The sequence below is a fragment of the Pleurodeles waltl genome, chromosome 2_1 (genome assembly GCF_031143425.1).
Source record: "Pleurodeles waltl isolate 20211129_DDA chromosome 2_1, aPleWal1.hap1.20221129, whole genome shotgun sequence".
In the NCBI taxonomy this organism is placed as follows: Eukaryota; Metazoa; Chordata; class Amphibia; order Caudata; family Salamandridae; genus Pleurodeles; species Pleurodeles waltl.
Genome location: NC_090438.1, coordinates 439,330,468 through 439,357,141, shown reverse-complemented (window position 1 = coordinate 439,357,141; position 26,674 = coordinate 439,330,468).

Below are 26,674 nucleotides of genomic sequence, written 5' to 3'. Positions count from 1 at the left end.
TGCTGTGCTGGTGTTACCAGAGGGTGGAAGGTCAGTTTTGGGCTGTGCCTGTGCAAGGGGAACCGACTGTCCCGAGGCCCACGATGGTACGGGCTGGTCATCAGGATCCAGTAGGGCAGAGCTGCTATCTTCACTGTGGGCCTCTTCTGTGGGTGGAGTGGAGTTGTCTGGACCCTCCAGTGTGGTGATGTTCCTTAGTGGTCCTGTAGGGACATTAAATCATGATTATTGCATCTGTGTGTGTCATGGTGTGCAATGGATGGGTGTGTGTGTACCCCAGTGCAAGCATTCCTGTGTGTGGGTTAGTTTGATGATGGTTGGGGGTGTTATGGGTATGTGCAGTGAGCATGCTTTAGTGCTGGGTGACCATGCTTTGATTTTCCATGCAGGGCTTGGTGTTGGGATGAGTGGTTTGTGTTATGAGTACATTAGTGAGGAGTTGGAGTGATAGGGGAGGGGGTGAGGGTGGGGGTGTGTGATGGCATGCAGGTAGGGTGGGGGATATGATAGTTAAGATTTGACTTACCAGTGTCCATTCCTCCACTGACTCCTCCGAGGCCCTCTGGATGCATGATGGTCAAGACTTGCTCCTCCCATGTTGTTAGTTGTGGGGGAGGAGGTGGGGGTCCGCTGCCTGTCCACTGAACCGCAATGTTGTGCCTGGATACCACTGAATGCACCTTCCCCCGTAGGTCTTTCCACCTCTTCCTGATGTCCTCCCTATTTCTTGGATGCTGTCCCACTGCGTTTACCCTGTCGACTATTCTGCGCCATAGCTCCATCTTCCTGGCTATGGATGTGTGCTGCACCTGTGAGCCAAATAGCTGTGGCTCTACCTGTAGGATTTCCTCCACCATGACCCAGAGCTCCTCCTCAGAAAACCGGGGGTGTCTTTGGTGAGACATGGGGTGGTGTGGGTGATGTGTGGGGTGGTGTCAGTGTTGATATGTGTGGTGATGTGTAGTGGTGTGTGGTGTATTGTGCGTGTAATGTTGTATGGGTGATGGTGTTGTGAGCCTCTGTGTGGTGGGGTTCTCAATTGCTGTGCTCTCTGTCTCTCTGGCATTTGGTCGTGAATTGTGGTCGTAGGAGTTTGTGGGTATGTGGGAGTAGTGTGTGTATGTGTATCAGGTGTGTGTATTTGTAATTGTCCAATGTGGCGGTGTTTTGGAGATGTGTGTGTATTTTGAGCGTGGCGGTGTATACCGCCAATTGAATACCGCGGTTGAAAGACCGCTGCGTGGATTCGTGGGTCGTAATAGCATGGGCGTGTTTCTGTTGGCGTGGAGGTGGAGGATTTGTTTTCACCAGTTTTACACTGACCTTTGTTGTGGCGGACTTGTGTGGGTGTCTGAATTTCGGCGGATTCCGAGATGTGTGTCATAATAGCTGTGGCGGAATTCCACGGCTGCGGCGGTGTATTGGCGGTCTTCTGCACGGCGGTAAGCGGCTTTTACCGCCGATGTTGTAATGACCCCCCTTGTGTCTTAACTCTCCATTTAAGTGAACTCACCTGGGAGAAAACCATTTACAAAGTGTGTGTAGTACAAGGAGAGACCTGACTGCTAATGCCAGGATGCCCTGTTTCTGGAAAACAAAACACCAACATAGTGTCCCTCGTCCAAGGACCCCTGTGTCTCAACCCTCAATTGAACTTACCTGTGAGAATACCATTTGTACAGTGTGTGTAGTACAGTGAGTTATGTGACTGTAACCCACAGTTGGGTCTCCTACTGTCACTCTAACCACCAGTCCAGTGTCCTCTTCTGCAAAGCCTCTTGTTTGAGAGATCACACATGAAGTGTACTCACCTGGGGGAATTACATTTCTCGAGTGTATGAAGTAGAGGAAGTGACATGACTGCTAAGGCCAGAAAGCTCTGTCTTATGAATTCCAAACAGAAGCCCAGTGTAAACTTGTCAAACTACCCCTGTTTGTCAACTCACAAAGGAGGTTTACTCTCCTGGGAGGATAACATGTGGCTGGTGTTGGGAACTAGGGGAGTGACCTGAATGTAAATCCCAATGGACCCTGTTTTACTAACTCCAATTACCAGCCCAGTGTACACTTGCCCTAATGCATCTGTCAGTGAACTCCCAAAGGAAGTTTACTAACCTGGGGGGATTACCAATTGTCAAGTGTTGGGAAGTAGAGGAAGTGGCCTGACTACAACTACCAGGAGGCGATGTTCAAGTGACTACAAATAGCAGAATACTGGCCACTTGTCCAAACACCCTTGCCTGCAAACTCCTATTTGAAGTGTACTCACCTGGGAGGGACCCAGATACAGATCATGCTCAACTCAGAAATGTGGCTGGCCACCTAGCGCCATCTTGAACTGCTAAGCCAAGTTTAAACTATTGAGGACAGGAAGGATACCTTATCCAGTTTACAATATAAATGATCAACTAGATCTCAAGATGTATCACCTTGTGGTACTGAAAATTCTGGACCCGTGTTATAAACATCGTCGTATCACAACGATTTTGGTATCAGCAGACCGAGAATGATTAGAATAGTATGCACAAGCATTGTATTCATATTCGGGTAACGAAATCACCCGAATATCAAAGTTTCCGTCCTGAACCCTTGTGTTCCATTTAAACGACAGCCATTTTGTGATTGCCCTCACATAGGCCAATGTCTAATGCTGAAAACGAGTTTGAAGGACACGTACATCTTTGCTGACTCCTCTGTGACCCGGGCAAGCTGACTCCACTGCCTGAAGCCAAACCTGTTCGGCCAGTTTCTTTCCCAGTGGCCGAATGAGATTAGTATCAAGGCACAACACATCATAAAACCTTTCATCACACACAAACCATGCCTACTCTTACACGCACCTGTCCCTGTTTCTTTCTTTATGACTTGCTTTACAAGGAGGAGGTGCCTGTTTATATTGGGGGTCCGTCGATATCTGATGAAAGTACTGAGCCTTGCTCGGGTAATTGATTGAGGGCTGGACAACCTGAAATATGGGCTTGTCATCATAACCCTGCTATTTCTTTGTAGTGAAAATATGTGAATGGTCAACTGTAAAATAAGGAATGTTTGCCTAAAGCATAATATTTTCTATAAAAGAGAAGGTTAGCTTTGCAAGGGCAGCAGTCTCCTGAGAATATACACCGTGTTGTACTTCTAGGATACCTGTTACTGGCTGCAGCCAATAAACAAGATCTTTGACTTCACCAAGAAGACTCTGTGTTTCTGTAGTCTGAAACAGGAAGGACTCGAAGTCTTAGGGTGTGTTCCCTGGCACCACTGGGTTCTGAAAAACCCAGTACTTCAGTTGGCGCCCAACGTGGGGCGATTTCAGCGGTACCAGTCCAAGCCAGAGTTTCGTGAGGAGCTTCGTGTGAAAATTCTGGAGGGAGGCCGCCACTTCATCGACCCCTGTATGTCGACGTGGTCCGAAAGTCTTTGCTGCGAGGTTCCCCGCTTCCCGACGGCTACGAAGGACTGCTGCCCTGACTATCGCCCTGTTTTGGACCCTTGATGATTTGGTAGAGCGAAACGATAAACGAGTCTTCTGGTGACGTCATCGATACCTCAGTTAAGTATCAGTGGAGCGTCTCCCAGTCCTTAGTTTGGTTCTTAGTTTGGTATCCCCTTGGGATCTTTGATTTGGAACTTGCAAGTACCAAAGCCGAGGGATTTGTGTATTCACGAGGCTATCGTATTCGATAATCCTTTGAAGTTTGAAGCTAGACTGTAGAGCGAAGATGCCTGGTCTTAGCAGACATGGAAATTTGTTTTGTCTTGGTTATAATAGGGATTCCCGATTGGAGGACTCGTGTCCGGTTCCTCCGATTGGAACTCCAACCTATGAACTATATGTGAAACATGGCATAGGCCCCCTCACATATAATGAAGTATGGATCCGATACACCAGGAAAGATGGTTTTTTAAAATGGCCCCAATATGGTATTTTTGACACAGAGATTCTGGATAATCTGGAGGTTAAACTTTTTAAGAAGAAAGCCCGGCCGGCGATGTTTGACTCTTTCCGCCTATGGCGTAAGGAAGCCAAACAGAAGGAAATTAAATTAGCAAAGAGAAATAAGAGGGAAGAGGGTATCTCGATAATGCAAGCTGCCATGCAGTTTAAAGATGATGAAGAAGAACAGATGAATGAGCAGTTGCACAGGCAACGTAAATTGGTGACCGATAAATGTTATCCAGTTTTTCCGCTTCTTCAGCAAGATGCAGCAAAAGAACTTGAGAAAGATCCTTTAATGTCACACTTGTTGAGTTCGCCACCCCCTTATGCGCAGAATGCTACAGCACACCCGCAACCTTTAACTGTGCAACCTCCGGTTATTGTGCCTCAGGTTCTTCCACAGCCGCCAGCTCCTCTTCAGTTGGCTCCTACTACTATGGCACAGCCCCTTCAAGGGCCGCCGACTTCGCTACCTGCTCCATCTGTACCTCCTACAACTTTATGTACTACATCGACTGCCTCTTCTGGTGTTCTTCCTGATACTGCCTCTGCGTCTGCTTCTGCGTCTGCCTTGCCTCCCTCTGTTTTTCCTCCTGTTCTTTCATAAACTTCTCCTTCTGTCCGTCAGAGAATGACAGATACTGTTGCCAGCCTTATATTTCCTCTCTTTGGGTCGTCTGGTGTGACCCCAGATTCGGAGCGTAAACAGTCGCGTAGTCAACTGCCTAATTCTCAAGAGAGAGAAATGTTTGACCGTATGGTGCGTAAATGGGTTGTTTACCCTTTAAGATACGATGTAGAGTCTGTTATGGATGTCTTCCGTCAATGGGAAGCACCGAAACAAAGATACGTTTTTGAGAAAATGTGTGCATTCCTTTGTGAGGAATTGGAGGATAATGATTTGGAAACAAATCCGCCTGATTTGTGCCGTGTACGGTTTGAGTTTGAAAAAGGCACGATTGTGGGTCCCGATGTTGAGAAAGCAGTTGCGACGTTGTTGTCCTTTAGGAATAAGGATCCTTCTCAGTCATTGTTCCAAAATGACTCCTCTGTTAAAAAAAAGGTGCGACAGTACCCAATGAGAGAAGTCCCTCCGGTATGGAATTACGCCGTTGCGGCTGATGTTGCTAATCAAATTGAGGCTGTCCCAGCTCATTTTCAGCGTGTTTGGGTACATGTTCCGTGGAAGCGAGCTGAAGTTTTAGCCCTTAATCCCCGTTAAAACCCTGCAGGGTATTATAAGGAATTATCACAGACTGCAGACTCATGCATTATTAATTTAGCCGACATAGACATGTTATTTGGGAATGTTGTTCCACAGCCTTTGTGGGGATTAATTTGCCATACAGATCATGCACAAGAGTTAGGTGACTCATGGGCTAATATTAGTGCTGCAAATGATAGACAAGTTGGTGGTGCCAAGCCTGAGCCTTTGGTAGCAGAACTGCCTGCTAGAATCATTACTTACATGAAGACTTTAATGCCTGCGATGCGTGTGAATTGGGATAAATTGTCTGCGTGTAAGCAGAAGAAAGATGAAACAGTGTCTGATTTCTTCACCAGGTTTGAGGAAACGTTTATCGACCACAGTGGTCAAGATATGAGTACAGAAGCTGGTCAACGGTTGTTCGTCGACAAGTTTGTGCACAATTTGCTTGCCGAGCTGTGTAAGAGATTGAACGATTCAGAGAGTTCTTGGGCCGTTTCCTCTTCAGCACAAACATTGGCTACTGCACAGTACTACGAAAATAGGGATAAAGATGAGAAGGATAGAGCAGACAAGAAAACTAAAGAATTAAAGACGAAGGTTCTTTTACAACAGGCGTATCCGCCACGTGGTGGTCAGAGTAACTATCAGCAACCTCAACAGTTCCAGAGAAACTCGCAAAGGTTCGAGTTTTCTCAACCACGTGTTCCTGTAGGTCCCAATCAGTGTTCATATTGTAAAGAAGAGGGTCATTTCAAGAATAGTTGTCCTATTTTGTTACAGCGTACGAATGGTGCTTCTGGCGCAAGAGGTCGAGGTGTTCAACAAGCTCCTAGAGGTAGAGGACGTGGAAGTTTTCCCCAGAACATGCGTTCCTTTCCGTCTCAAAACTCAATGAATAGTTTTGACCAGCAACATAACGCGTCTGGTAGGACGGCTCAGTACTATGCTGACGACTACTATGCAGAAGATGAGAACTTGGAAGGTAATAATTGCTAGGACAGCCATAGACGAAGAGAGGGAGTTTTTTTAGTTCCAGTAGATCAGAATGGACCTTATGTTAAGGTGATTACCTCAGGTGTGTCGGAGCCTTTTCTGTTGGATACTGGTGCTACAAAGAGTTCTATTATGCTCTCAAAACTCCCTGGCGCACCTTTGTCTGGCGAGATGAATGTTTCAGTAGGTTTTTCTGGCGCCCCGGTTAGGAACCCGATTTCTAGTCCTATGTCCCTTTCTATTGGACCTTGTGAATTGGAAGCACCCCTTATTCTGACGACAGGTTGTGGTGAAAACTTGTTAGGATTGGATTTGTTGAAAAGATTGTATGCAACATTATATTGTTCTCCTTCAGGAGTACAACTTACACTGGGTAGGAAAATGGTCTCTCCAATGTATTTGTCGAAGGATAAACTTCCGACCGAATTGTCGTTTCCTCCTGATACCATTTGGGCTACTGGTCCTAATGACGTGGGTCTGTTGGAAATACCGCCTTATGTTGTGACATTGAAAGCCAATGTTAAATTACCACGCATTCAACAATACAAGATCTCTAGTGAAGGTGAAAAGGCGTTGCTAGTGATCATTTATGATTTAATTGAAAAAGATGTAATTGAAGAGACAAGAGGCAATGTTTGTAATAGTCCTGTTCTGCCTGTTTTGAAACGTACTGACCCCTCTAAGCCACCTGTTTACAGGCTTGTGATTGATCTTAGAGAGGTAAATAAAATAGTTGTGTCACAGTTTCCAGTTGTTCCTAATATCACTGCCCTATTGACTATGATTCCAGCTTCCGCCACCTGGTTTACGGTGATTGACTTAAAGAATGCTTTCTTCAGCATCCCGATTGCCGAGGAGAGCAGGGATATTTTTGGCTTCAGTTTAGGAGGCCGAAGTTTCCGCTTCAAATGCGCTCCTCAAGGCTACTGTGAAAGTCCATCAATATATAGTCAGGCTTTAAAAACACAGCTTGATGCAATTGTTTTACCTGATGGCGCTACCCTTTTTCAGTACGTCGATGATTTGCTAGTCGCTACAGATACTGAAGAGATTTGTAAAGAAGCCACCTTGTCGTTGTTGCGTCATTTATCTGATTTACATCACAAAGTGTCCCTTTCAAAACTGCAATATTGTCGACAAGAAGTGACCTACTTAGGTCATCTCTTATCGAAGGAGGGAAGGAAACTGACCTCAGAAAGAATTCAGGCAATTGCAAAATTGAGTGTGCCAAGGACACAGAGAGAAGTACGTGCTTTCTTGGGCATTAAATCATACTGCAGACAATGGATACCGAATTTTTCTTTGCTGGCCAAACCTTTGGTAGCATTGACCTATAAAGATACACCAAACCCTGTTCCGTGGTCTGAAGATTGTCAGAAAAGTTTTTCCGAATTGCGTAATGCATTGTGTTCGGCTCCTGTGTTGGGTACCCCCGACTACAGTAAGCCCTTTACACTGTATGTCCATGAGAAAGAGGGTTGTGCATTGTCAGTGCTGACACAGTCTTTTGGAGACAAGCAGCGCCCATGCGCATATTTTTCGTCAACTTTGGATCCGGTAGCTAAAGCATTGCCGAGTTGCTTGAGAGCCACAGCGTCAGCAGCTGTTTCTATTCGACAGTCTGCTGGGTTAGTGATGAATAATATGTTGATTGTGATGGTTCCACATGCAGTGGACACGTTGTTAAACAGGACCAAGACACAGCATTTAACTAGTGCTCGATTGTCAGGTTACGAGTTGACACTGTTAGCGAGTCATGTGCACATAAAGAGGTGCAATACATTGAATCCAGCCACGTTATTGCCGATTTCAGTAGAGACAGATGATGTTGAACAACATGATTGTTTTCTTAGGACAGAAGAAGAAACGAAAGGGAGAGTAGATCTTAAAGATACTCCTCTTGTAAAGTGTGATGGTACCTTATGGCTGGATGGTTCATGCTTCAAGCTTCCGAATGGTGATACGACTGCAGCATATGCTGTCACAACTTTGCATACGATTGTTGAAGCTGCACGTATACCACATAATTAAGCTCAAGCAGCAGAGCTGATTGCACTTACGAGAACGTGTGTGTTAGCGAAAGGAATGAAAGTGACCATATATACCGACAGCCAGTATGCGTTTGGTGTGGCCCATAGTTTTGGACGATTGTGGAAAGAACGTGGGTTCCTGACTTCGCATGGAGCTAAAATTCAGCATGGTCAGTTGGTGAATGAGCTGCTTGAGTCACTGACCTTGCCATTACAAGTTGCGATTGTGAAATGCAGTGCACACAAGAAGGTTACTGATGATGTCGGTCGTGGCAATGCATTTGCTGACGAAATCGCAAAAGAAACAGCAAAAGATGTGATGAATCGAATGTATGTTGCAGGCCCTGCAAGATGGGTTGGTGACGTTGGAATATGTGAAGATACGATAGAGGGTGTGAAGTCTCTTCAAACTGAAGCTTCAGAGAAAGATTCGAGTGTGTGGAAAGAAACTACGGGTAAATTGGATGAAAATGGTTGTTGGGTTGACTTGTCAGAACATCAGCGATGGTTGTTACCCGATGCGTTTGTGCTTGCAGTGGTGACAATGGCTCATGGAATGGCCCATATCAGTGTGAAAGGGATTTGTAAGTTGTTGGCTCCAGTATGGCAAAATGCTGGAATTCCTAAATGTGCAGAGAATGTGGTCAAGAATTGCATGGTGTGTCTGAAATACAATCCTGGTAGGGGAACCCCAACTCCAGCTGGTCATTTTGCGCCTCCAACGTATCCGTTCGAGGTTTTGCAGCTAGATTTCATCCACATGGAAAGGTGCAACAATCTGAAATACGTACTTGTTGTTGTTTGTGCTTTTTCAAGATGGGTAGAAGCATATCCCTTAAAAGACAACACTGCCTTATCCACAGCTAAAGCCCTTGCCAAAGAATTCTTCCCTAGGTTTGGAATGCCGAGAATGGTCTGGAGTGATAATGGGAGTGAATTTGTGGGTAGAGTGATGAAAAAAGTATGTGAGGGGCTAGGTATCCAGCAAAAATTCCACGCTGCAAATCACCCCCAATCAGCTGGACTAGTAGAGTGCTATAATGGCACGTTAAAACTGAAGTTGGCAAAGATACAAGCGAGCTCTGGTCTTAAATGGCCTGACGCTCTGTCTTTAGCACTCCTATCAACAAGAATGACTGTGCATTCGCGAGTGGGACTTAGTCCCTATGAAATTGTGTTCGGCCGCCCGGCCAACATATGGGGAGTACCAAGACCAACAAAATTCAGTGAGATCGATCAACCTGTACTGCTAGATTATTTGTATGAATTGACGGCTAAATTGCGTGTTCTACACCAACAGGTTCACGATACTCTGCCTCAGGTCTCTGAAGCTCCAGGACATCTTATCGATCCTGGATCATGGGTGCTGGTCAAGAACTTCCAGAGGACAAAGAATGACCAGCCCCGTTGGACCGGCCCCCACCTCGTCCTTCTCTCAACAAGATCAGCTGTTCGAGTGCAAGGGAAAAAGAACTGGATCCACGGCGTACACTGCAAGAGGGTCCCTTTTCCTCTACCGTACGACCGATGGGTCCAGGAGGGGATCGCTGACTCTGAGACTGAGACTGTGCCTCGTTTTTTGCCATTTAGCGATGCACGTGTAAAAGGAACAATTTCTGACCGAGAAAGTGACAATAATTTGCAAGAAGCTGTGCCACCGTCAATTCGATTGAACACTATAGAGCCTGAACTCTTGTTCCAGAACCAGACAGTACCTGGAAAAAGCTGTTATAATTTGAGACCAAGAACTAAGGACAAATAATTTTTTCCCGTTCCTTTGCTATTTTTTTTTTTTTTAAAGTGCGGCTCTCTCATCTGAGAAACGTTCTTATTTTTGTTTTTTTCTTTTCGAACCGCCATCCGGGTTCAGCTGTAGGGTCGTGGTTAACCAGGTCTTTGGAGTGCAGCTGAAGACGTTAGGTCGACAGTTCTGGTCGGTCTAAGGGAGTTGCCCTGGACTGACAGAAGCATTCCCTAGCATAGAACACCCTACCACCGCGAGCAGCAATTAGAGAGGATGGAGTTTTTCAAGAATGAGAGACCTGCCAAACAGATGGATTTTAAAGCCAGAATGTGTATAATAATGACAAAGAAACGATTTTTGATATTATGTATTTTCATGTTGCTTAGTGTAATGACGTTTTTAATAGGATATGTTTTATTCTCTTTTCAAGTGACATTTGGACCCATTACACAGCCCATACCTCCTTCTACTGTTTCCTCGCATTCTTTTCACCCCCTGCCTGAACACGAGTCTGCCAGAAGATTAGAATTTGTCAACAATTCATTCATTCAGCTTCTACACCAACACCAACTAGTAGTGAACACAACTAACTGTTGGGTGTGTGGTCTTATGCCTCATACTACTGATAAAGGTATCCCTTATCTGGTCCTGCCTTTCAACCATAATGGTTCTGTATGGGCATATAGAACGGTGTTCATATACGCGTATGAAGCCAACCCCCTACGTTCTGTGAAAGATAATCCTAAGAATTGTGCTCTAGCTAAGGGTATAGTAGATATGATTAGGGAAGATATTTCCTATGAGACTATCCCGAGAGATGAGACACTAGCATATATTGGATGGAACATAACAGGATATGGAGTTACTCTGAGTGGGAACCAGCGAGCAAAGAGATCCTCCCCGATTTGGATTGTACCCCATCAGGGTCACCTATGTCTGCAAGGTAATGGCAAGAATCCCAGAGCTCAGTTAGGGAAAAGTATCTGCACTGAAACATATGTTTTTGCGTCTCAGACTTCTCCTTCGTTCTTAGCAGCTAAGGGTACCTATTTCATCTGCCATAATAGAGCCTATACATGGTTGCCCCCTGACTTCTCAGGCACATGTTTTGTTTCGTTCCTGTTACCTCCCACCTACACGGCCGTGCAGATTACCATAAGACAAGGATAGTTAGACGTGTCATAAGTAAAGAAGACACTACAGGACAAGAATTTGGAGATTTCGTAAAAGGTATTCTGCCGTTTTGGGGTCCTATGGTTAACAGCAGGAACATTAGGCAATTGACAAAGGTGGTTGAATCCACGGTAGTTGAAACCGCTGGTTCCCTTGGTAATTTGACTGCTGAGCTCCAGTCGGATCGCCTTATGACTCTTCAGAACAGGGTCACATTAGACGTCATACTTGCAGACCGAGGTGGGGTATGTAAAGTGATCCAATCAAGTTGCTGTGTTTTCATCCCAGATAACGCTCCGACAGTCTACCAGGCCATTTCCAAACTGCATAAGATCTCCGAGTCTATTCACGTGGATAAAGGAGATTGGTCATTGATGGGGTGGTGTTGGGAGCTGATATCCGCCTGGGGATGGAAGACTCTGGTAGTCATTGGGATGATCTTAGCCATTCTTTTCCTGTCCTGTCTGTGTGTACAGTGTGCTCCTGCAATATGTGGCCTCTGTGCCACATCGTGTGTAAGGAAACCTGTATCAAGGGACGAGCTAAGTAATAGGATGATGCTACAGCAACATCTCAACGACTTTATGAATATAGACCTAGACTCAGATTAGCGTGAGTATAGATTATTGCCTATGTAAGGGCAAAAGGAGGGTCTGTGGTACTGAAAATTCTGGACCCTTGTTATAAACATCGTTGTATCACAACGATTTTGGTATCAGCAGACCGAGAATGATTAGAATAGTATGCACAAGCATTGTATTCATATTCGGGTAACAAAATCACCCGAATATCAGAGTTTCCGTCCTGAACCCTCGTGTTCCATTTAAACGACAGCCATTTTGTGATTGCCCTCACATAGGCCAATGTCTAATGCTGAAAACGAGTCTGAAGGACACGTACATCTTTGCTGACTCCTCTGTGACCCGGGCAAGCTGACTCCACTGCCTGAAGCCAAACCTGTTCGGCCAGTTTCTTTCCCAGTGGCCGAATGAGATTAGTATCAAGGCACAACACATCATAAAACCTTTCATCACACACAAACCATGCCTAATCTTACACGCACCTGTCCCTGTTTCTTTCTTTATGACTTGCTTTACAAGGAGGAGGTGCCTGTTTATATTGGGGGTCCGTCGATATCTGATGAAAGTACTGAGCCTTGCCGGGTAATTGATTGAGGGCTGGACAAACTGAAATATGGGCTTGTCATCATAACCCTGCTATTTCTTTGTAGTGAAAATATGTGAATGGTCAACTGTAAAATAAGGAATGTTTGCCTAAAGCATAATATTTTGTATAAAAGAGAAGGTTAGCTTTGCAAGGGCAGCAGTCTCCTGAGAATATACACCGTGTTGTACTTCTAGGATACCTGTTACTGGCTGCAGCCAATAAACAAGATCTTTGACTTCACCAAGAAGACTCTGTGCTTCTGTAGTCTGAAACAGGAAGGACTCGAAGTCTTAGGGTGTGTTCCCTGGCACCACTGGGTTCTGAAAAACCCAGTACTTCAACCTGAATTGTATTGGCTGCAGACATATTCACAATGCACTGACCACATGATGACTCCTATCACATATAGAACAAACTCCTGCTTCGGCCTGCATAATATTCAACTAGGCCTCAAAATGGCCAGAGGCACATCCTGCCTAGCCATTGTATTGCCAGCATTGCTGGCAAGATGTAACTCTATTCCCATCCTTCCACTACTAATGTACTGCTACATATTGCAACTGCTGGACTTTTATGAAATTGTCATGCTTCACAAATGTCAGCTCAATACAACCAAAAGCATGGGTACCTTTCACAATAGGATCACCTGCAAATCAACTATGTACACCAGCTTTGCAACATGCCACTGTTAACCTTTAGATGTAGATGTCACAATACCACCAGTAACATTGTATGTGTCACATCAACAGCTGGAGCTGCCACTGGCAAGACAGGTCCCACAAACAAGACTGCCACCATCCCCCCGGATAAAGCCCTCAGTGAACATAACACTCCTGGATATCTGGACACAGAGGACAGATCTGGCCCATCTGAGCAACCTGGACAGACCTCTACAGAGAGTCTCACTGTGCCCACATCAAGCCCGCCAAGCCTGGTTGCCTCAGCATCCCAGGCAACCATTTGTTCCCCAACATGTGTCCTTTGGACAGTTCCCACAAACTTGTGACCCCAGTCCAGGACCTTGAGTCTCAGCCCAACACTTCAGACAATGATGGTCCTGGAACCAGTGGGAGGGAGCACCCTGTGGCATGAGCACAGGCCTGTGGGGGTAGGGTGCATGAGAGGAGTGTTGTTGGCTTCTGGGGTAAGGCCACTGAGGATGCTCCAGGCCAGGACACCATCAGCCAAGTCTTGGGGATTTATCAAGAGTTCCAAGGTGCGATGGTCCACGTACTTACCAAACCTCATTAGATCAAGCAACTGCAGAGGGACATCCATAGGGATATACTTCAACAGTGGGAGGTCACCGACACTAGTCCTCCCTAACAGGGATGTTGAGGGATATTATCAGTACCCTGATCAAGATCCTAAGCAACACTCTACCCCTTCCTTTGGCATAGCAACATCAGGCCTGTTGTCATCGGTAGCATACACTGGAAGGGAGGACCTGTCAGGGGAAGAACCCAACACAGACACCCCTGCCTCTGTAGCCACAACTCAACCTCCATGCAAGTGGAGATGCCTAGCAAATAATTTAGGAGGTGCAGATGGCCAGACACAAATCACTGTCAGCAAGTGACCTCTTCCTCAATAACCACTTTGTGTGCCTCATTTTTCACTCTGTTGACTGTTCTTTATTTCCGATGGTGAGGAGTGAACTAAACATCGGACTTACAATGCTGTAAAATCGAATCTACTGTAATGATTTCATCAACCATGACTGAACCCTTCACTTTCCTTTTCCATCATTCCCCAATGTCAGTTTAAGCACATATGTTCAATAAATCCACCTATCACAAAATATGTGTCTGTCCACTGTTGTTACAATTGTTGCTATGTAGAGAAATGAGATAATGCGAAGCAAATGATGAAGACAGGATACTAGTGGAAGGAGGGTTGTATCACAGGTACAGTATCCTGCTAAGGGTTACCACCAACATGTGTCCTTTGGAAAGTTCCCACCAACTTGTGACCCCAGTCCAGGATCGTGAGTCTCAGCCCAACACCTCAGACAATGATGGTCCTGGAACCAGTGGGAGGGAGCACCCTGTGGCATGAGCACAGGCCTGTGGGGGTAGGGTGCATGAGAGGAGTGTTGTTAGACAGAAGTGAGGAGTGAACTGGACATCGGACTTACAATGCTGTAAAATCTAATCTACTATAATGATTTCACCAACCATGACTGAACCCTTCACTTTCCTTTTCCATCATTCCCCAATGTCAGTTTATGCACATATGTTCAATAAATCCACCTATCCCAAAATATGTGTCTGTCTACTGTTGTCACAATTGTTGCTATGTAGAGAAATTAGATAATGTGAAGCAAATGATGAAGACAGGATATTAGTGGAAGGAGGGTTGTATCAAAGGTACAGTATCCTGCAAAGGATTACCACCAACACACACCAACACATTGCTACAAGTGTTTAGTCACATCAACTATTTTATTGCACCATATAGCACAGGCTGTCAGTCTGTCTGGACTGTCAGAGCTAAGAAGGGCTGCCACATTTTGAGTCAGGGTAGACATACAGAGGAACAGTGCCCAAGACCACAGGCAGGAATGGCATTATAAGACATTGCCCTGTCGAATAGGCAAACAGAGAAGTGAATGGTGGCACCAGCTTGAGCCTCATGACATACCAAAGCCAAGTAATCTATTATTTTATAATCCAAGATACAGGCAAAGGGTACTCCTCATAATCCAATGACCATGCATCTGGTGGTATGATACAGGCACATGTCAGTATTGTGACACAGGGAAAGTGGTCTGCAATGATGAAACGGCTATATGCAGGTCATGCAAGAACAGTGTTTAGCCGATGAAAAGGGTGAATGCCTGGCTTGCACTTGCAGACAACATATTTTATGGCCATATGTTCACACACACACATGTAGCAATAGGTCCACCACATCACTCTACACAAGTACAATGTGCACTTCAGTCCTTCTACCCACACACTGTATAAGCTGGTTTGTCACAGGTCTCATAGACCCCAAATTTGTGACCCACATTACCTGGACCAATCCATGTCAGCTTCCTATGTTGGAACAGCATCAGATACCTGCCAATATCACAACCCTGAAATGCCCACATTAGGATGTCAGGGTGAAGGTACAAAAAAGGGGCATTGTTTTGGAAACATACCTAATACACAGATCACATACCAAGCCCCTGGAATTAAAGTGATAATAGAATGAGAATGACACAAACAAAACAACATCATCATGGTGGAGATATGTCAGAGGCTAACTCTTCAAGCACCCATTGGCTCAATATTGCTGAACATCAGCTCCCCAGTATAATGGCAAGACACTCAACTCCACACATTCAGGCAACTACAGTCCTGCATACATTCACAGTGGTCACATCACATGATATACTTACACTCATGAAAAATAATTCTTGATGAGATCCTGCTGCACGTCCGCTCCTTCCTCCTCACCACTGTAATCCTCACTTGGCATTTCAGGAGGCTCACTCGGTTGTGGTACTGAAAATTCTGGACCCGTGTTATAAACATCGTCGTATCACAACAGTTTTGGTATCAGCAGACCGAGAATGATTAGAATAGTATGCACAAGCATTGTATTCATATTCGGGTAACGAAATCACCCGAATATCAGAGTTTCCGTCCTGAACTCTCGGGTTCCATTTAAACGACAGCCATTTTGTGATTGCCCTCACATAGGCCAATGACTAATGCCGAAAACGAGTCTGAAGGACACGTACATCTTTGCTGACTCCTCTGTGACCTGGGCAAGCTGACTCCACTGCCTGAAGCCAAACCTGTTTGGCCAGTTTCTTTCCCAGTGACCGAATGAGATTAGTATCAAGGCACAACACATCATAAAACCTTTCATCACACACAAACCATGCCTAATCTTACACGCACCTGTCCCTGTTTCTTTCTTTATGACTTGCTTTACAAGGAGGAGGTGCCTGTTTATATTGGGGGTCCGTTGATATCTGATGAAAGTACTGAGCCTTGCCGGGTAATTGATTGAGGGCTGGACAAACTGAAATATGGGCTTGTCATCATAACCCTGCTATTTCTTTGTAGTGAAAATATGTGAATGGTCAACTGTAAAATAAGGAATGTTTGCCCAAAGCATAATATTTTGTATAAAAGAGAAGGTTAGCTTTGCAAGAGCAGCAGTCTCCTGAGAATATACACAGTGTTGTACTTCTAGGATACCTGTTACTGGCTGCAGCAAATAAACAAGATCTTTGACTTCACCAAGAAGACTCTGTATTTCTGTAGTCTGAAAGAGGAAGGACTCGAAGTCTTAGGGTGTGTTCCCTGGCACCACTGGGTTCTGAAAAACCCAGTACTTCAGTTGGCGCCCAATGTGGGGCGATTTCAGCGGTACCAGTCCAAGCCATAGGTTCGTGAGGAGCTTCGTGTGAAAATTCTGGAGGGAGGCCGCCACTTCATCGACCCCTGTATGTCGACGTGGTCCGAAAGTCTTTGCTGCGAGGTTCCCCGCTTCCCGACGGCTACGAAGGACTGCTGCCCTGACTATCGCCCTGTTTTGGACCCTTGATGATTTGGTAGAGCGAAACGATAAACGAGTCTTCTGGTGACGTCATCGATACCTCAGTTAAGTATAAGTGGAGCGTCTCCCAGTCCTTAGTTTGGTTCTTAGTTTGGTATCCCCTTGGGATCTTTGATTTGGAACTTGCAAGTACCAAAGCCAAGGGATTCGTGTATTCACGAGACTATCGTATTCGATAATCCTTTGAAGTTTGAAGCTAGACTGGAGAGCGAAGATGCCTGGTCTTAGCAGACATGGAAATTTGTTTTGTCTTGGTTATAGTAGGGATTCTCGATTGGAGGACTCGTGTCCGGTTCCTCCGATTGGAACTCCAACCTATGAACTATATGTGAAACATGGCATAGGCCCCCTCACATATAATGAAGAATGGATCCGATACACAAGGAAAGATGGTGTTTTAAAATGGCCCCAATATGGTAGTTTTGACACAGAGATTCTGGATAATCTGGAGGTTAAACTTTTTAAGAAGAAAGCCCGGCCGGCGATGTTTGACTCTTTCCGCCTATGGCGTAAGGAAGCCAAACAGAAGGAAATTAAATTAGCAAAGAGAAATAAGAGGGAAGAGGGTATCTCGATAATGCAAGCTGCCATGCAGTTTAAAGATGATGAAGAAGAACAGATGAATGAGCAGTTGCACAGGCAACGTAAATTGGTGACCGATAAATGTTATCCAGTTTTTCCGCTTCTTCAGCAAGATGCAGCAAAAGAACTTGAGAAAGATCATTTAATGTCACACTTGTTGAGTTCGCCACCCCCTTATGCGCAGAATGCTACAGCACACCCGCAACCTTTAGCTGTGCAACCTCCGGTTATTGTGCCTCAGGTTCTTCCACAGCCGCCAGCTCCTCTTCAGTTGGCTCCTACTACTATAACGCAGCCCCTTCAAGGGCCGCCGACTTCGCTACCTGCTCCATCTGTACCTCCTGCGACTTTATGTACTACATCGACTGCCTCTTCTGGTGTTCTTCCTGATACTGCTTCTGCGTCTGCTTCTGCGTCTGCCTTGCCTCCCTCTGTTTTTCCTTCTGTTCTTTCATCAACTTCTCCTTCTGTCCGACAGAGAATGACAGATACTGTTGCCAGCCTTATATTTCCTCTCTTTGGGTCGTCTGGTGTGACCCCAGATTCGGAGCGTAAGCAGTCGCGTAGTCAACTGCCTAATTCTCAAGAGAGAGAAATGTTTGACCGTATGGCGCGTAAATGGGTTGTTTACCCTTTAAGATACGATGTAGAGTCTGTTATGGATGTCTTCCGTTAATGGGAAGCACCGAAACAAAGATACGTTTTTGAGAAAATGTGTGCATGCCTTTGTGAGGAATTGGAGGATAATGATTTGGAAACAAATCCTCCTGATTTGTGCCGTGTACGGTTTGAATTTGAAAAGGGAACGATTGTGGGTCCCGATGTTGAGAAAACAGTTGCGACGTTGTTGTCCTTTAGGAATAAGGATCCTTCTCAGTCATTGTTCCAACATGACTCCTCTGTTAAAAAAAAAGGTGCGACAGTACCCAATGAGAGAAGTCCCTCCGGTATGGAAGGACGCCGTTGCGGCTGATGTTGCTAATCAAATTGATGCTGTCCCAGCTCATTTTCAGCGTGTTTGGGTACACGTTCCGTGGAAGCGAGCTGAAGTTTTAGCCCTTAAGCAGACTTTGCCTGATCCCCGTAAAAACCCTGCAGGGTATTATAAGGAATTATCACAGACTGCAGACTCATGCATTATGAATTTAGCCGACATAGACATGTTATTTGGGAATGTTGTTCCACAGCCTTTGTGGGGATTGATTCGCCATACAGATCATGCACAAGAGTTAGGTGACTCATGGGCTAATATTAGTGCTGCAAATGATAGACAAGTTGGTGGTGCCAAGCCTGAGCCTTTGGTAGCAGAACTGCCTGCTAGGATCATTACTTACATGAAGACTTTAATGCCTGCGATGCGTGTGAATTGGGATAAATTGTCTGCGTGTAAGCAGAAGAAAGATGAAACAGTGTCTGATTTCTTCACAAGGTTTGAGGAAACGTTTATCGACCACAGTGGTCAAGATATGAGTACAGAAGGTGGTCAACGGTTGTTCGTCGACAAGTTTGTGCACAATTTGCTTGCCGAGCTGTGTAAGAAATGGAAGGATTCAGAGAGTTCTTGGGCCGTTTCCTCTTCAGCACAAATATTGGCTACTGCACAGTACTACGAAAATAGGGATAAAGATGAGAAGGATAGAGCAGACAAGAAAACTAAAGAATTAAAGACGAAGGTTCTTTTACAACAGGTGTATCCGCCACGTGGTGGTCAGAGTAACCATCAGCAACCTCAACAGTTCCAGAGAAACTCGCAAAGGTTCGAGTTTTCTCAACCACGTGTTCCTGTAGGTCCCAATCAGTGTTCATATTGTAAAGAAGAGGGTCATTTCAAGTATAGTTGTCCTATTTTGTTACAGCGTACGAATGGTGCTTCTGGCGCAAGAGGTCGAGGTGTTCAACAAGCTCCTAGAGGTAGAGGACGTGGAAGTTTTCCCCAGAACACGCGTTCCTTTCCGTCTCAAAACTCAATGAATAGTTTTGACCAGCAACATAACACATCTGGTAGGACGGCTCAGTACTATACTGATGACTACTATGCAGAAGATGAGAACTTGGAAGGTAATAATTGCTAGGACAGCCATAGACGAAGAGAGGGAGTTGTTTAGTTCCAGTGGATCAGAATGGACCTTATGTTAAGGTGATTACCTCAGGTGTGTCAGAGCCTTTTCTGTTGGATACTGGTGCTACAAAGAGTTCTATTATGCACTCAAAACTCCCTGGCGCACCTTTGTCTGGCGAGATGAATGTTTCAGTAGGTTTTTCTGGCGCCCCGGTTAGGAACCCGATTTCTAGTCCTATGTCCCTTTCTGTTGGACCTTGTGAATTGGAAGCACCCCTTATTCTGACGACAGGTTGTGGTGAAAACTTGTTAGGATTGGATTTGTTGAAAAGATTGTATGCAACATTATATTGTTCTCCTTCGGGAGTACAAATTACACTGGGTAAGAAAATGGTCTCTCCAATGTATTTGTCGAAGGATCAACTTCCTACCGAATTGTCGTTTCTTCCTGATACCATTTGGGCTACTGGTCCTAATGACGTGGGTCTGTTGGAAATACCGCCTTATGTTGTGACATTGAAAGCCAATGTTAAATTACCACGCATTCAACAATACAAGATCTCTAGTGAAGGTGAAAAGGCGTTGCTAGCGATCATTTATGATTTAATTGAAAAAGATGTAATTGAAGAGACAAGAGGCAACGTTTGTAATAGTCCTGTTCTGCCTGTTTTGAAACGTACTGACCCCTCTAAGCCACCTGTTTACAGGCTTGTGATTGATCTTAGAGAGGTAAATAAAATAGTTGTGCCACAGTTTCCAGTTGTTCCTAATATCACTGCCCTATTGACTATGATTCCAGCTTCCGCCACCTGGTTTTCGGTGATTGACTTAAAAAATGCTTTCTTCAGCATCCCGATTGCAAAGGAGAGCAGGGATATTTTTGGCTTCAGTTTAGGAGGCCGAAGTTTCCGCTTCAAACGCGCTCCACAAGGCTACTGTGAAAGTCCATCAATATATAGTCAGGCTTTAAAAACACAGCTTGATGCAATTGTTTTACCTGACGGCGCTACCCTTATTCAGTACGTCGATGATTTGCTAATTGCTACAGATACTGAAGAGATTTGTAAAGAAGCCACCTTGTCGTTGTTGCGTCATTTATCTGATTTACATCACAAAGTGTCCCTTTCAAAACTGCAATATTGTCGACAAGAAGTGACCTACTTAGGTCATCTCTTATCGAAGGAGGGAAGGAAACTGACCTCAGAAAGAATTCAGGCAATTGCAAAATTCAGTGTGCCAAGGACACAGAGAGAAGTACGTGCTTTCTTGGGCATTACATCATACTGCAGACAATGGATACCAAATTTTTCTTTGCTGGCCAAACCTTTGGTAGCATTGACCTATAAAGATACACCGAACCCCGTTCCGTGGTCTGAAGATTGTCAGAAAAGTTTTTCCGAATTGCGTAATGCATTGTGTTCGGCTCCTGTGTTGGGTACCCCCGACTACAGTAAGCCCTTTACACTGTATGTCCATGAGAAAGAGGGTTGTGCATTGTCAGTGCTGACACAGTCTTTTGGAGACAAGCAGCGCCCATGCGCATATTTTTCGTCAACTTTGGATCCGGTAGCTAAAGCATTGCCGAGTTGCTTGAGAGCCACAGCATCAGCAGCTGTTTCTATTCGACAGTCTGCTGGGTTAGTGATGAATAATATGTTGATTGTGATGGTTCCACATGCAGTGGACACGTTGTTAAACAGGACCAAGACACAGCATTTAACTAGTGCTCGATTGTCAGGTTACGAGTTGACACTGTTAGCGAGTCATGTGCACTTAAAGAGGTGCAATACGTTGAATCCAGCCACGTTATTGCCGATTTCAGTAGAGACAGATGATGCTGAACAACATGATTGTTTTCTTAGGACAGAAGAAGAAACGAAAGGGAGAGTAGATCTTAAAGATACTCCTCTTTTAAAGTGTGATGGTACCTTATGGGTGGATGGTTAATGCTTCAAGCTTCCAAATGGTGATCCGATTGGAGCATATGCTGTCACAACTTTGCATACGATTGTTGAAGATGCACGTATACCACATAATTCAGCTCAAGCAGCAGAGCTGATTGCACTTACGAGAGCGTGTGTGTTATCGAAAGGAATGAAAGTGACCATATATACCGACAGCCAGTATGCGTTTGATGTGGCCCATAGTTTTGGACGATTGTGGAAAGAACGTGGGTTCCTGACTTCGCATGGAGCTAAAATTCAGCATGGTCAGTTGGTGAATGAGCTTCTTGAGTCACTGACCTTGCCATTACAAGTTGCGATTGTGAAATGCAGTGCACACAAGAAGGTTACTGATGATGTCGTCGTGGCAATGCATTTGCTGACGAAATCGCAAAAGAAACAGCAAAAGATGTGATGAATCGAATGTATGTTGCAGGCCCCGCAAGATGGGTTGGTGACGTTGGAATATGTGAAGATACGATAGAGGGTGTGAAGTCTCTTCAAGCTGAAGCTTCAGAGAAAGAGTTGAGTGTGTGGAAAGAAAGTACGGGTAAATTGGATGAAAATGGTTGTTGGGTTGACTTGTCAGAACATCAGCGATGGTTGTTACCCGATGCGTATGTGCTTGCAGTGGTGACAATGGCTCATGGAATGGCCCATATCAGTGTGAAAGGGATTTGTAAGTTGTTGGCTCCAGTATGCCAAAATGCTGGAATTTCTAAATGTGCAGAGAATGTGGTCAAGAATTGCATGGTGTGTCTGAAATACAATCCTGGTAGGGGAACCCCAACTCCAGCTGGTCATTTTGCGCCTCCACCGTATCCGTTCGAGGTTTTGCAGCTAGATTTCATCCACATGGAAAGGTGCAACAATCTGAAATACGTACTCGTTGTTGTTTGTGCTTTTTCAAGATGGGTAGAAGCATATCCCTTAAAAGACAACACTGCCTTATCCACAGCTAAAGCCCTTGCCAAATAATTCTTCCCTAGGTTTGGAATGCCGAGAATGGTCTGGAGTGATAATGGGAGTGAATTTGTGGGTCGAGTGATGAAAAAAGTATGTGAGGGGCTAGGTATCCAGCAAAAATTCCACGCTGCAAATCACCCCCAATGAGCTAGACTAGTAGAGTGCTATAATGGCACGCTAAAACTGAAGTTGGCAAAGATACAAGCGAGCTCTGGTCTTAAATGGCCTGACGCTCTGCCTCTAGCACTCCTATCAACAAGAATGACTGTGCATTCGCGAGTGGGACTTAGTCCCTATGAAATTGTGTTCGGCCGCCCGGCCAACATATGGGGAGTGCCAAGAAAAACAAAATTCAGTGAGATCGAACACCCTGTACTGCTTGATTATTTGTATGAATTGACAGCTAAATTGCGTGTTCTACACTAACAGGTTCACAATACTCTGCCTCAGGTCTCTGAAGCTCCAGGACATCTTATCGATCATGGGTGCTGGTCAAGAACTTCCAGCGGACAAAGAATGACCAGCCCCGTTGGACCGGCCCCCACCTCGTCCTTCTCTCAACAAGATCAGCTGTTCGAGTGGAAGGGAAAAAGAACTGGATCCACGGCGTACACTGCAAGAGGGTCCCTTTTCCTCTACCGTACGACCGATGGGTCCAGGAGGGGATCGCTGACTCTGAGACTGAGACTGTGCCTCGTTTTTTGCCATTTAGCGATGCAAGTGTAAAAGTAACAATTTCTGAACGAGAAAGTGACAATAATTTGCAAGAAACTGTGCACCCGTCAATTCGATTGAACACTACAGAGCCTGAACTCTTGTTCCAGAACCAGACAGTACCTGGAAAAAGCCGTTATAATTTGAGACCAAGAACTAAGGACAAATAATTTTTTCCCGTTCCTTTGCTATTTTTTTTTAAAGGTGCGGCTCTCTCATCTGAGAAACGTTCTTATTTTTGTTTTTTTTTCTTTTCAAACCGCCATCCGGGTTCAGCTGTAGGGTCGTGGTTGCCCAAGTCTTTGGAGTGCAGCTGAAGACGTTAGGTCGACAGTTCTGGTCGGTCTAAGGGAGTTGCCCTGGACTGACAGAAGCATTCCCTAGCATAGAACACCCTACCACCACGTGCAGCAATTTGAGAGGATGGAGTTTTTCAAGAATGAGAGACCTGCCAGACAGATGGAATTTAAAGCCAGAATGTGTATAATAATGACAAAGAAACGATTTTTTATATTATGTATTTTCATGTTGCTTATTGTAATGACGTTTCTAATAGGATATGTTTTATTCTCTTTTCAAGTGACATTTGCACCCATTACACCTCCTTCTACTGTTTCCTCGCATTCTTTTCACCCCCTGCCTGAAGACGAGTCTGCCAGAAGATTAGAATTTGTCAACAATTCATTCATTCAGCTTCTACACCAACACCAATTAGTAGTGAACACAACTAACTGTTGGGTGTGTGGTCTTATGCCTCATACTACTGATAAAGGTATCCCTTATCTGGTCCTGCCTTTCAGCCATAATGGTTCTGTATGGGCATATAGAACGGTGTTCATATACGCGTATGAAGCCAACCCCCTACGTTCAGTGAAAGATAATCCTAAGAATAGTGCTCTAGCTAAGGGTATAGTAGATATGATTAGGGAAGATATTTCCTATGAGACTATCCCGAGAGATGAGACACTAGCATATATTGGATGGAGCATAACAGGATATGGAGTTACTCTGAGTGGGAACCAGCGAGCAAAGAGATCCTCCCCGATTTGGATTGTACCCCATCAGGGTCACCTATGTCTGCAAGGTAATGGCAAGAATCCCAGAGCTCAGTTAGGGAAAAGTATCTGCACTGAAACATATGTTTTTGCGTCTCAGACTTCTCCTTCGTTCTTAGCAGCTAAGGGTACCTATTTCATCTGCCATAATAGAGCCTATACATGGTTGCCCCCTGACTTCTCAGGCACATGTTTTGTTTTGTTCCTGTTACCTCCCACCTACACGGCCGCGGCAGATTACCATAAGACAAGGATAGTTAGAGGTGTCATAAGTAAAGAAGACACTACAGGACAAGAATTTGGAGATTTCGTAAAGGGTATTCTGGCGTTTTGGGGTCCTATGGTTAACAGCAGGAACATAAGGCAATTGACAAAGGTGGTTGAATCCATGGTAGTTGAAACCGCCGGTGCCCTTGGTAATTTGACTGCTGAGCTCCAGTCGGATCGCCTTATGACTCTTCAGAACAGGGTCGCATTAGACGTCATACTTGCAGACCGAGGTGGGGTATGTAAAGTGATCTAATCAAGTTGCTGTGTTTTCATCCCAGATAACGCTCCGACAGTCTACCAGGCCATTTCCAAACTGCATAAGATTCCCGAGTCTATTCACGTGTATAAAGGAGATTGGTCATTAATGGGGTGGTTCTGGGAGCTGATATCCGCCTGGGGATGGAAGACTCTGGTAGTCATTGGGATGATCTTAGCCATTCTTTTCCTGTCCTGTCTGTGTGTACAGTGTGCTCCTGCAATATGTGGCCTCTGTGCTACATCGTGTGTAAGGAAACCTGTATCAAGGGACGAGCTAGGTAATAGGATGATGCTACAGCAACATCTCAACGACTTTATGAATATAGACCTGGACTCAAATTAGCGTGAGTATAGGTTATTGCCTATGTAAGGGCAAAAGGAGGGTCTGTGGTACTGAAAATTCTGGACCCGTGTTATAAACATCGTCGTATCACAACGATTTTGGTATCAGCAGACCGAGAATGATTAGAATAGTATGCACAAGCATTGTATTCATATTCGGGTAACGAAATCACCCGAATATCAGAGTTTCCGTCCTGAACCCTCGGGTTCCATTTAAACGACAGCCATTTTGTGATTGCCCTCACATAGGCCAATGACTAATGCCGAAAACGAGTCTGAAGGACACGTACATCTTTGCTGACTCCTCTGTGACCTGGGCAAGCTGACTCCACTGCCTGAAGCCAAACCTGTTCGGCCAGTTACTTTCCCAGTGGCCGAATGAGATTAGTATCAAAGCACAACATATCAGAAAACCTTTCATCACACACAAACCATGCCTAATCTTACACGCACCTGTCCCTGTTTCTTTCTTTATGACTTGCTTTACAAGGAGGAGGTGCCTGTTTATATTGGGGGTTCGTTGATATCTGATGAAAGTACTGAGCCTTGCCGGGTAATTGATTGAGGGCTGGACAAACTGAAATATGGGCTTGTCATCATAACCCTGCTATTTCTTTGTAGTGAAAATATGTGAATGGTCAACTGTAAAATAAGGAATGTTGCCCAAAGCATAATATTTTGTATGAAAGAGAAGGTTAGCTTTGCAAGAGCAGCAGTCTCCTGAGAATATACACCGTGTTGTACTTCTAGGATACCTGTTACTAGCTGCAGCCAATAAACAAGATCTTTGACTTCACCAAGAAGACTCTGTGTTTCTGTAGTCTGAAACAGGAAGGACTCGAAGTCTTAGGGTGTGTTCCCTGGCACCACTGGGTTCTGAAAAACCCAGTACTTCACGGTGGCACTGCTGGCTCCCCTTTTCTGGGACGTATGGGAGATTCCTCCCGAGGGCAATGTTGTGGAGCATGCTGCAGGTCACAATGATCTTAAACACTTTCCCAGGTGAGTAGAGGAGGGCTCTACCAGCCCAGTCCAGACACCTAAATCTGGCTTTCAGGAGCTCAAAAGCCCACTCAGCTACCCTTCTTGTTGTTACATGTGCCTCATTGAAGTGGACTTCCCCTAGCATAGTTGTATTACCTTGTGGCATCAACAACCAAGGATGGTATGGATATTCTGAGTCTCCTGTTAAGGAATGGGACAAATGTGCAACCACGAGTCTCTCACAATCAGCAAATCCTCAGCAGACATTCCACATACACGAATAGTACAAATGTTGCTTACCAACCATTCAGGCCCTCTCTGGGTACAGTTGTAACATCAGCTGGTGGGTTGTGCTTTTTCACATACTAAAGGTGTTAGAAATGGGGTCTCTGGTTGGCAGTCAGTTTAAAATCTCTCCAAGCAGGGACCCTCACTCTAGTCAGGGTAACTGAGTTCTCAGACAACCTCACTCCTCAGACAACCCCTGCTCACCCCTTGGCAGCTTGGCACAAACAGTCAAGCTTAGCTCAGAGGCAATGTGTAAAGTATCTGTACCAACACACACAGTATTACAGTGAAAACACTACAAAATGGACACCTCACCAGTTTAGACAAATAGTCAATCTTTATCTAAATCAAACAAGATGAAAATGACAAAAATCCAACATACACAAGTAAAGTTATGAA